A 7,829-nucleotide genomic window follows, 5' to 3' on the forward strand; every position below is an offset into this window, starting at 1 on the left:
GTCAGGCCACTGCATTTTGTTTCTGGGCCAACCTCTGGTGCAGCTCCTGATAGAATGCAATAGTCTAGTCTGCAGTAACCCAGTCTGGAGGTTACCAGTACATAGATGACAGCACATTGGTGGCATGTATTTGAAGTCTATGAGTGTCATAGACCAACATATGAAAGGCTGAATTTGCTCTTATACTTCCAAAAGATGGAATGAGGGATACAAATCTAGAGTTCCAGGAAAATGTTAAATCCCTGGGGGTATTCACATGTTACTCTGTACCCAGGTAGAAGCCCCCTGTACCTGGGTTCAGCTGCTCTGGAGAAAGAGTCTGCATGTGGTAATTTGAAAAATCACCACGTGTACCAGTCCCCTGAAGAAAGAGGTCTTTCCTTCACATGTTGATTATCCCTGCATGCTGTCCACATGCAGCTGATCATGAGCAATTAGGTTGCCTTCCCAGGGAGAGCATGAAGCTTTGTTCTAGGAGCAGGAGCAGTTGCAGCAGCTGCCATCAATCAGGAATCAGCTCAAAGAAAAGTCAGTTGCTGGAGCCACGGAGCAGAGTGGGAAAGAGGAATAAGGTAAGGGCAAGAAAGAGGGACAGGAGACCAGCCTGAAGCAGAGCTTCTGTGTGCTGGCAACAGGTGAACTTGAGGGAAGGAAAGAGGCAAAAATGGGGGGGGACTTTGAAGGGCTCACACTGCAATTTTTAAAAAGTCTACTCAGAAGTAAGTCCCATTGGATGCAGTGCTTCTGTGTGCTGGCAATGAGTGAGTTTGAGGGAAGGATGGAGGAAAAAATGGGGGAGAGGAGAGAACTTTGGAGGATTCACATTTGCATTTTAAAAATGCCTACTCAGAAGTAAATCCCACTGAGTTCAGTGGGGCTTACTCCCAGGTAAATGGAGCATCTGTGCTAGCAATGAGCTTGAGGGAAGGAAGGAGAAAAAATGTCTACTCAGAAGTAAATCCTACTGAGTTCAGTGGGGCTTACTCCCAAGTAAATGGAGTACCTAAAAAATGTGAGAGAGACTTGTCAGGAAACTAGAGCTAGGAATGGACTGTTTAAACTGTTGATGTTTAAAAAATAAGTTTGTTTTACAAACTTAAATGGAGTTCAAGCTTTTTGTGGGCTTAGACAAGTGAAAACTGCTATCTTTGAGAGATGGGCAGAAGGAAGCAGTAATCAGAAAGCTAGTGAAGAGACAGAAAGGGGGAGAGATTCTGAGGGCTTGCACTGTAATTCTAGAAATGCCTACTCAGCAGTAAGTGTCACTTAGTTCAATGGGGCTTACTCACAGGTAAGTGGAGTTAGGACTGCTTAAAAAAGCATGAGTTCTGTCAGAAGCTAGAGTTAGGCAATGACTGTTTACATTGTTAATTTTTACAAAGTTAAGTTTGATTACATTCCTCGTACAATCATAACTAGGGTTGCCAGGTTCAGGGCCTGAGACTGATGCTGTAGGAGAAGAGAAGGTCAGCCAAGTGCAGGTGTTCTTGCAACACTGTAATGGGAAAAACCACAAGGTGGAATTCTCCCTTCCCACTGCACAACTTTTAAAGATACAGAAGAACTCTTGGAGGCTGGGCCTGGCATTAAAGTGCTATCCGAAAGCTAAATATTGTGACATAGATCATAAAAAGATATTGATGATCAGTTTTTGATACTGAGCTACAAACATTTCCACTGAAAACCCACAAAAATCACAGCCCAGAGCTTTCCTGTTTCCCAAATACCAGGAAAGGCTTTCCACAGGACAAGTATGTTACAATGGGAGCAGCAGGTTGGAAAGCCCAATTGATAAATAATTTCCCCCACATTTATATTTTGAGTGTAGTTTTGTGTATTAAAACTCATGATGTCCTCAACCATGTTTTATTTTTATTTATTAATTATTTGATCTATATCCCACCCTTCCTCCCAGCAGGAGCCCAAGGCAGCAAAGAAAAGCACTAAAAACACATCAAAACATCATAAAAACAGACCTTAAAATACATTAAAACAAAACAACTTTAAAAACATTTTTTAAAAAAGCTTTAAAGACATCTTTAAAGAAGGGTTAGAAAACATATTGTTAAATAATTTTTTAAAAAGCAATTCCAACGCAGACACAGACTAGGATAAGGTCTCAAAAGGCTTGTTGAAAGAGGAAAGTCTTCAAAAGGTGCTGAAAAGATAACAGAGTTGGCGCCTGCCTAATATTTAAGGGGAGGAAGAGTATAACATGCTAGATGAACATGTAGCCAAATGAATACCACATCCTTGCCATATGAAATACTTAGGCTGACAATGCAAATGAATACAGTGTAGTCAAAACACACAGAGAGAAAGAACAGCCTTTGTTGGTTTTATTATTGTAATTTTTCAGGAGGATAGACAGGAGGTTATCTTCCATTCTTTGGCTTGTGTTTCCTTTGTCTTATATTTTAACTCAAGATTTGGTAGGATGTTAGATGGGCATACAGTTTTCAAAAAGTACAGCCTTAGAATGCTGGTGAAATAATTTTGTTTTCGCTTGTATCCTAGAATAAAAACGTAAGATATATGTATACAGGATAAGCTAAGACCACAACTATATTGATCAGCTGATCTGCAGCCTAAGACTCTAATCAACTATCCTACTTACCAAATACCAGAGGCTGCAATCCAATGCTTGTCTACTCAGAAGTAAGCTCCATTGGGTTCAGTGGGACTTACTCCCAGGTAAGTTTGTATTGGATTGCAGCCAATGTGTATTAACTACCTCTTAGGTGATCCTTTAGGAAGCTATTGTTGTCCTCCTGGTCTGGAGATACCACCCAGACTTAAAGCCCAATCTTATAGATAGTTTCCTGGGAATAAGTTGAACTGGACTTAGTAGATATGGAAAATGTTGGTTCTGAGGAATGATTTGAAGGAACAGGAACAGTATCAAGTAAATCTAAGATGGGCTTCTAGGCATAGGAGCAGCAAGGAGGAAAGGGCATAGTCATCTGTCCTGTAACCACCACAGTTTAAATGGAGGTTTAAAATTAGAATTGGAGAACTTTTACTTAGCTCTGTCTCAGCTGGGTGACTGAGGTTCAGAAATTGGATAAAACCTTGCTGACATTTTGAAGTACAGTTTAAAACTGACTGCAAATGCAAGTACTTCTTGGCAATAATTCAAGTGAAGAAAACTTAAAAAAGAGAGAGACTGTTTCATCTCAAGTGTACGATTTGGGTCAATTCTCTTGATTGTTTCTTGAAAATGCGTGTTTGCTGTTCCTCCCATTCAGACTGAAAACCTTCTCTTGTCCCCTGTTGTCTTTTTTGTTTAGGGTGGGAGTGGTGGTCGGATTCCCAAATGCATCTCAGGAGGGACAATAAAAGTGTTATCAAGGAACATGCACCAACTTTACAAGCCAGAAGAGGAATCATATGAGCTTTTCCCAAGCTCTTGCTAAGAAATCTTATACCAAGCTGATTCTGACAAACTAAGGGGAATTTGCTCATCACTAAAAACAGACCATCTTTTAATTAACTATATGGCATCCTGTATAGTGTGGCTCTGGCCCCTAGATGCCATTTATGTGCAAACAATACAAAACTCAAACTATCTGGGAGAGTCACTAGATAATTTGCTTTTTAGACTGTGTTCATTTTTCGTATACACACAGTCTGACTGCAAATCTCTGGAGTTTTCTGTTGACTAATGAAAACTCCCCCCTTCCTAGAATTAAACTGAGAGCCTACAGTGGGTGGTTTGCACCTGGTATATTAGTACAGCAATATGGTAGCTTATTATGGTATCATTGTGTATTGTGATATTTTGGGGAAGAGCAAGATGGATTGTTTACATTACTTCTATGGCTCCCTGTAGTACAATGTGCATCAACTGTTTTTGAAAGTTGCTGGGGAAAGTGTGGTGTTTTTTTTTCATTTGTAGCTTATTCTTACAAAAAGTGACCAAGACCACATCTGAATTTCAACCAGAATTGAGAAATGCTTTTATGGGAGGCAGGTGAAAAATTGAAGATGTCTTTATATAATATTTGTGGACTTGCCAAACAACAACTAACAACCCTGAAATCTGACAGAAGCAGCAGCAACAACAAAATCAGCAGCTATTATTTAGAGCAGCTGTTCATCACTCTATCTGTCCCTTATCTAATGAGATCCAACACATCAGGAGATGAAAGAAACTGTTTAAATTACAGGGCAGCTAATGAATATGAATTCACACAAATTCTTTTATCATTAGTATGGTATCCATACTAATGTTACCAGAATTTATTCCTATAGATATGTAGGCTAAAACAGGCTTGTAAGTACCACTGTTGTTCCTGTGGTATGTCTTTCCTTGAAGATTTTCTCTAGTCAGGCTTAAATAACATTGTTAAAAACAGCTGTGAATCTCCTGAAGCTGGAAGAAATGTAAAGCCATTGAGAGGTCTGAGTGACTTGGTTATGAAATGACTAAAGCTGTGTACACACAACATTTGATTCTAGAATCAATGGAAACTGAGTGCTTCCCCCCCCCACCTGGTCACATATACAGATTAGGTATTTCTAGACACAATCTAGGTCTACTGCATATTTTTTGCTCTGACAAGCACTTCTTGACGAACTGCTTTCATTCTGAAATTAAAATTCATGGCAGACCAATTCTGCACTACGCCACAGTGTACCCATTAGAAAACAGGTGTAGATAGCCCCAGCAATTGGGTATATCCACACTTGCCCAATCATATGGGTGGACATATACCAAGATCACAAGGGGTGGGTTTTCAAACACATATCAAGTAACCACACCCACATGTCTGGTTATCAGGATCTACCTACAATCAAGACTGAAAGCAGTGTGTTGAGGATAAGCATGACAGATTCTTTATTGAGAAAAACTACATTTTTGCACTACAAACAAGTATGTACTCAGTCTAAGTGGGAGTATGTGTAGCATAGTTTTTGCAGAGCAGAAATTAGTTTAAGGCATGTTTTTACCTGCTTCCCATTTGTACAGCTTTGTTTTAATTTACTACTAGCCTGTATGCTGTGAACAGAAGGCATGGCTCAGTGCTATCTTCATATTTTTAAAGTCCTGGTACAGCAAAGCTTGAAAAATTGGAGAATCCAACTTAAATTTGGCAGGAGCCCTTTTTATATAGACTGATGAGGTCAATTTGCTGCCATACACATTTCTGAAGTTTCATTTTAGTGACAGCCTAAGGCAAAGACCGTAGAGCAATCTAACAAACCAATTGCTCCATTGTTGATTAAAACCAAATTGTTTCAACTTTGTCAAGTAAGTTGACAAGAACCAAAACAAAGCAGTTCTTGTTAGAGCTAAAATGAGAGACATTGAACTTAGGGTAGGCCCTACCATTAAGCAAAGTAAGGTGGCACAGTGATGGGAGCAGTGTCATGAGTCCTGTGAAACAGTCTTGGAGCGATGAAGAAGAGGAGGAGACAGAATGGGACTTGGGAGAGGGTCCTGGTGACTTGCAGAGGGTGTTGAGGCTGAAGGCTTCAGTGCTGTTGACAGTGACAACTCCGTTTCTGTAGCTGCAGTTACAACTGACGAGATGCTGCCTGATCAGGAGGCTGCCCTTCTCTTCACCACATCCTTTACTCACACCGCTGCTGTGCATGCTTGCTCCCAAGGAGGAGGACCTCACAGAAGTGTCTCCACTGCCATCACCTTGGGCACATAGGCAACTGTGCTGGCAGGCTCAAAAGGTTCCCACTTTCCCACTAAAGAGGAGTGCTCACATACGTGTGCTCTCCCATTCCGTGATGCCTTCCTCATGCAAGTGAAATGAGCCTACCTACACTTACTAACAGATCCCCGCTCGTGTCTCCTGGGTGTCAAGGGCCAGCTGAAGATCACCCCCACAGTGAGTGGCTCTGGGGTTATGTGCCCTGCCACCTGTGCAGCCGTGGGCAAGCTGCATAGACCCAAGGAGCCCAGTTGCCCCCCAGCTGGCAGTTGCGGACAAGGCAGAGGGTGGCTTGTGCAGCTGTGGCAAGCTGAGCAGGCTCTAGCCAGCTGGGGAGGACTAGCCTCAGCAGGAGGCAATGGTAAACCTCCTCTGAATACCACTTACCATGAAAACCCTATTCATAGGGTAGCCATAAGTCGGGATCGACTTGAAGGCAGTCCATGTAAAGGGGGCATGTCTAATTGCTGCGACAATGTCTTAGCTTTGTGTAATCATGCCTAGATGCACAGTGCAGAGATTCTGAATCCAGTGTGACTTTTAAGCTGATTCATGAAGTGCTCTGAACTGAAATTTTTCCATTCAACCTATGAAAGAAAAGCAAACCTTTGTGTCTACATCTGACTTCAACAGGCTTGGGCAGGACAGGCAGGGAGCATGGCAATGTGTTGGATAACTACAACGTCTGCTGCATGCCCTGCCCTGTATCCCCTAAGCTTAGCTTCTTGTCCCATCATCAGTGCTGAATGTAAGATTCAACTGACAGTCCAATGAGTGTCTGTGGTTGTGGTTGTTTGTTGAGTGGGGGTAACTTGTCCTTTGCCCTAGGCAGCAAAGTGTCACCAGCTGGTCTTGATAAGACGCAGCTCAGCTGTTCACAGATAGAACTTCTGTGTTCCCATTTTTCTTCCAACAGCATTCAGTCTGTGAATAAGCCCATCAGTTCTGCCTCAGTATATTTTTCATCAAATGTAGGCTACAATTTTCAATGGTTTTCAGACTTATTTACATACCAGATAATCAGCTTATTAATAGCAGATGTCAATGCATTGTGCATAATCTATATATTGACATAAAACTACTGGGCCACTTTCTTCAACAGACTATACTCAAATGAGGCTGGGGTGTTGGGGATAAATGATGAACAAACAGCCTCTAAGTCTAGATGTTCTCTGCCTGGTTCCAGTTTCCAGCTCTACTGTTGCTTCTGCTTCTGTCCTCTTCCTCACACACACTGACAGACTTCTTCAGCTTGATCTGCCTGCTGGCCTCAATTGTGGTTTGAGAGTGCCTTTTTTTTTCCAGCCAGAGTCTCTGCCTCTAGCCAATCATGTCATAGAATCATAGAGTTGGAAGGGGCCTTGTAGGCCATTGAGTCCAACCCCCTGCTCACAGCAGGAAATCCACAGCTAGAGCATCTCCCGCAGATAGCTGTCCAGCCTCTGCTTGAACACATCCAGCGAAGGGGATCCCACCACCTCCCTAGGCAGTCGGTTCCATTGCCGAACTGCCCTTACTGTCAAGAAGTTCCTTCTAATGTCCAATCTGAATCTACGCTCCTGCAACTTAAAACCATTAGACCTAGTCCTACCCTCTGGGGCAGCAGTGAACAAATCTGTACCCTCCTCTATGTGACAGCCCTTCAGGTACTTAAAGAGTGCAATCATGTCACCCCTCAGCCTTCTCTTCATCAGACTGAACATGCCAAGTTCCTTCAACCTTTCCTCATAAGACTTGTTCTCCATACCGGCTATCATCCCCGTCACTCTCTTCTGAACCCGCTCTAACTTGTCTATATCTCTCTTAAAATGAGGCGCCCAGAACTGAACGCAGTATTCCAGATGAGGCCTGACTAATGTGGAATATAGTGGGACTATTACTTCCCTCGACCTGGAAACTATAGCTGTGTTTATGCAGCCCAAAACCGCGTTTGCCTTTTTTGCCGCAGCATCACACTGCTGGGTCATGTTCAACTTGCAATCCACTACAATTCCAAGGTCCTTCTCACACGCACTACTGCTAAGCCGGGTATTTCCCATCCTGTACCCGTGCATTTTGTTTTTGTGGCCTAAATGCAGAATCCTGCATTTGTCTTTATTGAATGTCATTTTATTAATTTCAGCCCAATTTTCTAGTCTACCCAGGTCCCTTTGGATTTTA

General features: G+C 42.4%; 1 long non-coding RNA gene across 1 annotated transcript; it reads left to right on the plus strand.

The window, feature by feature from the left end:
* Nucleotides 1–316: 316 nt before the first annotated feature.
* On the plus strand, nt 317–4,455 carry LOC133388428 (uncharacterized). The gene is made up of 2 exons (XR_009763803.1): nt 317–572; nt 3,291–4,455. It is a non-coding gene; the product is annotated as an uncharacterized LOC133388428 (long non-coding RNA).
* The last annotated feature ends 3,374 nt before the right edge of the window (nt 4,456–7,829 follow it).

Source organism: Rhineura floridana, chromosome 7, assembly GCF_030035675.1.
Source record: "Rhineura floridana isolate rRhiFlo1 chromosome 7, rRhiFlo1.hap2, whole genome shotgun sequence".
Taxonomy (NCBI): domain Eukaryota; kingdom Metazoa; phylum Chordata; class Lepidosauria; order Squamata; family Rhineuridae; genus Rhineura; species Rhineura floridana.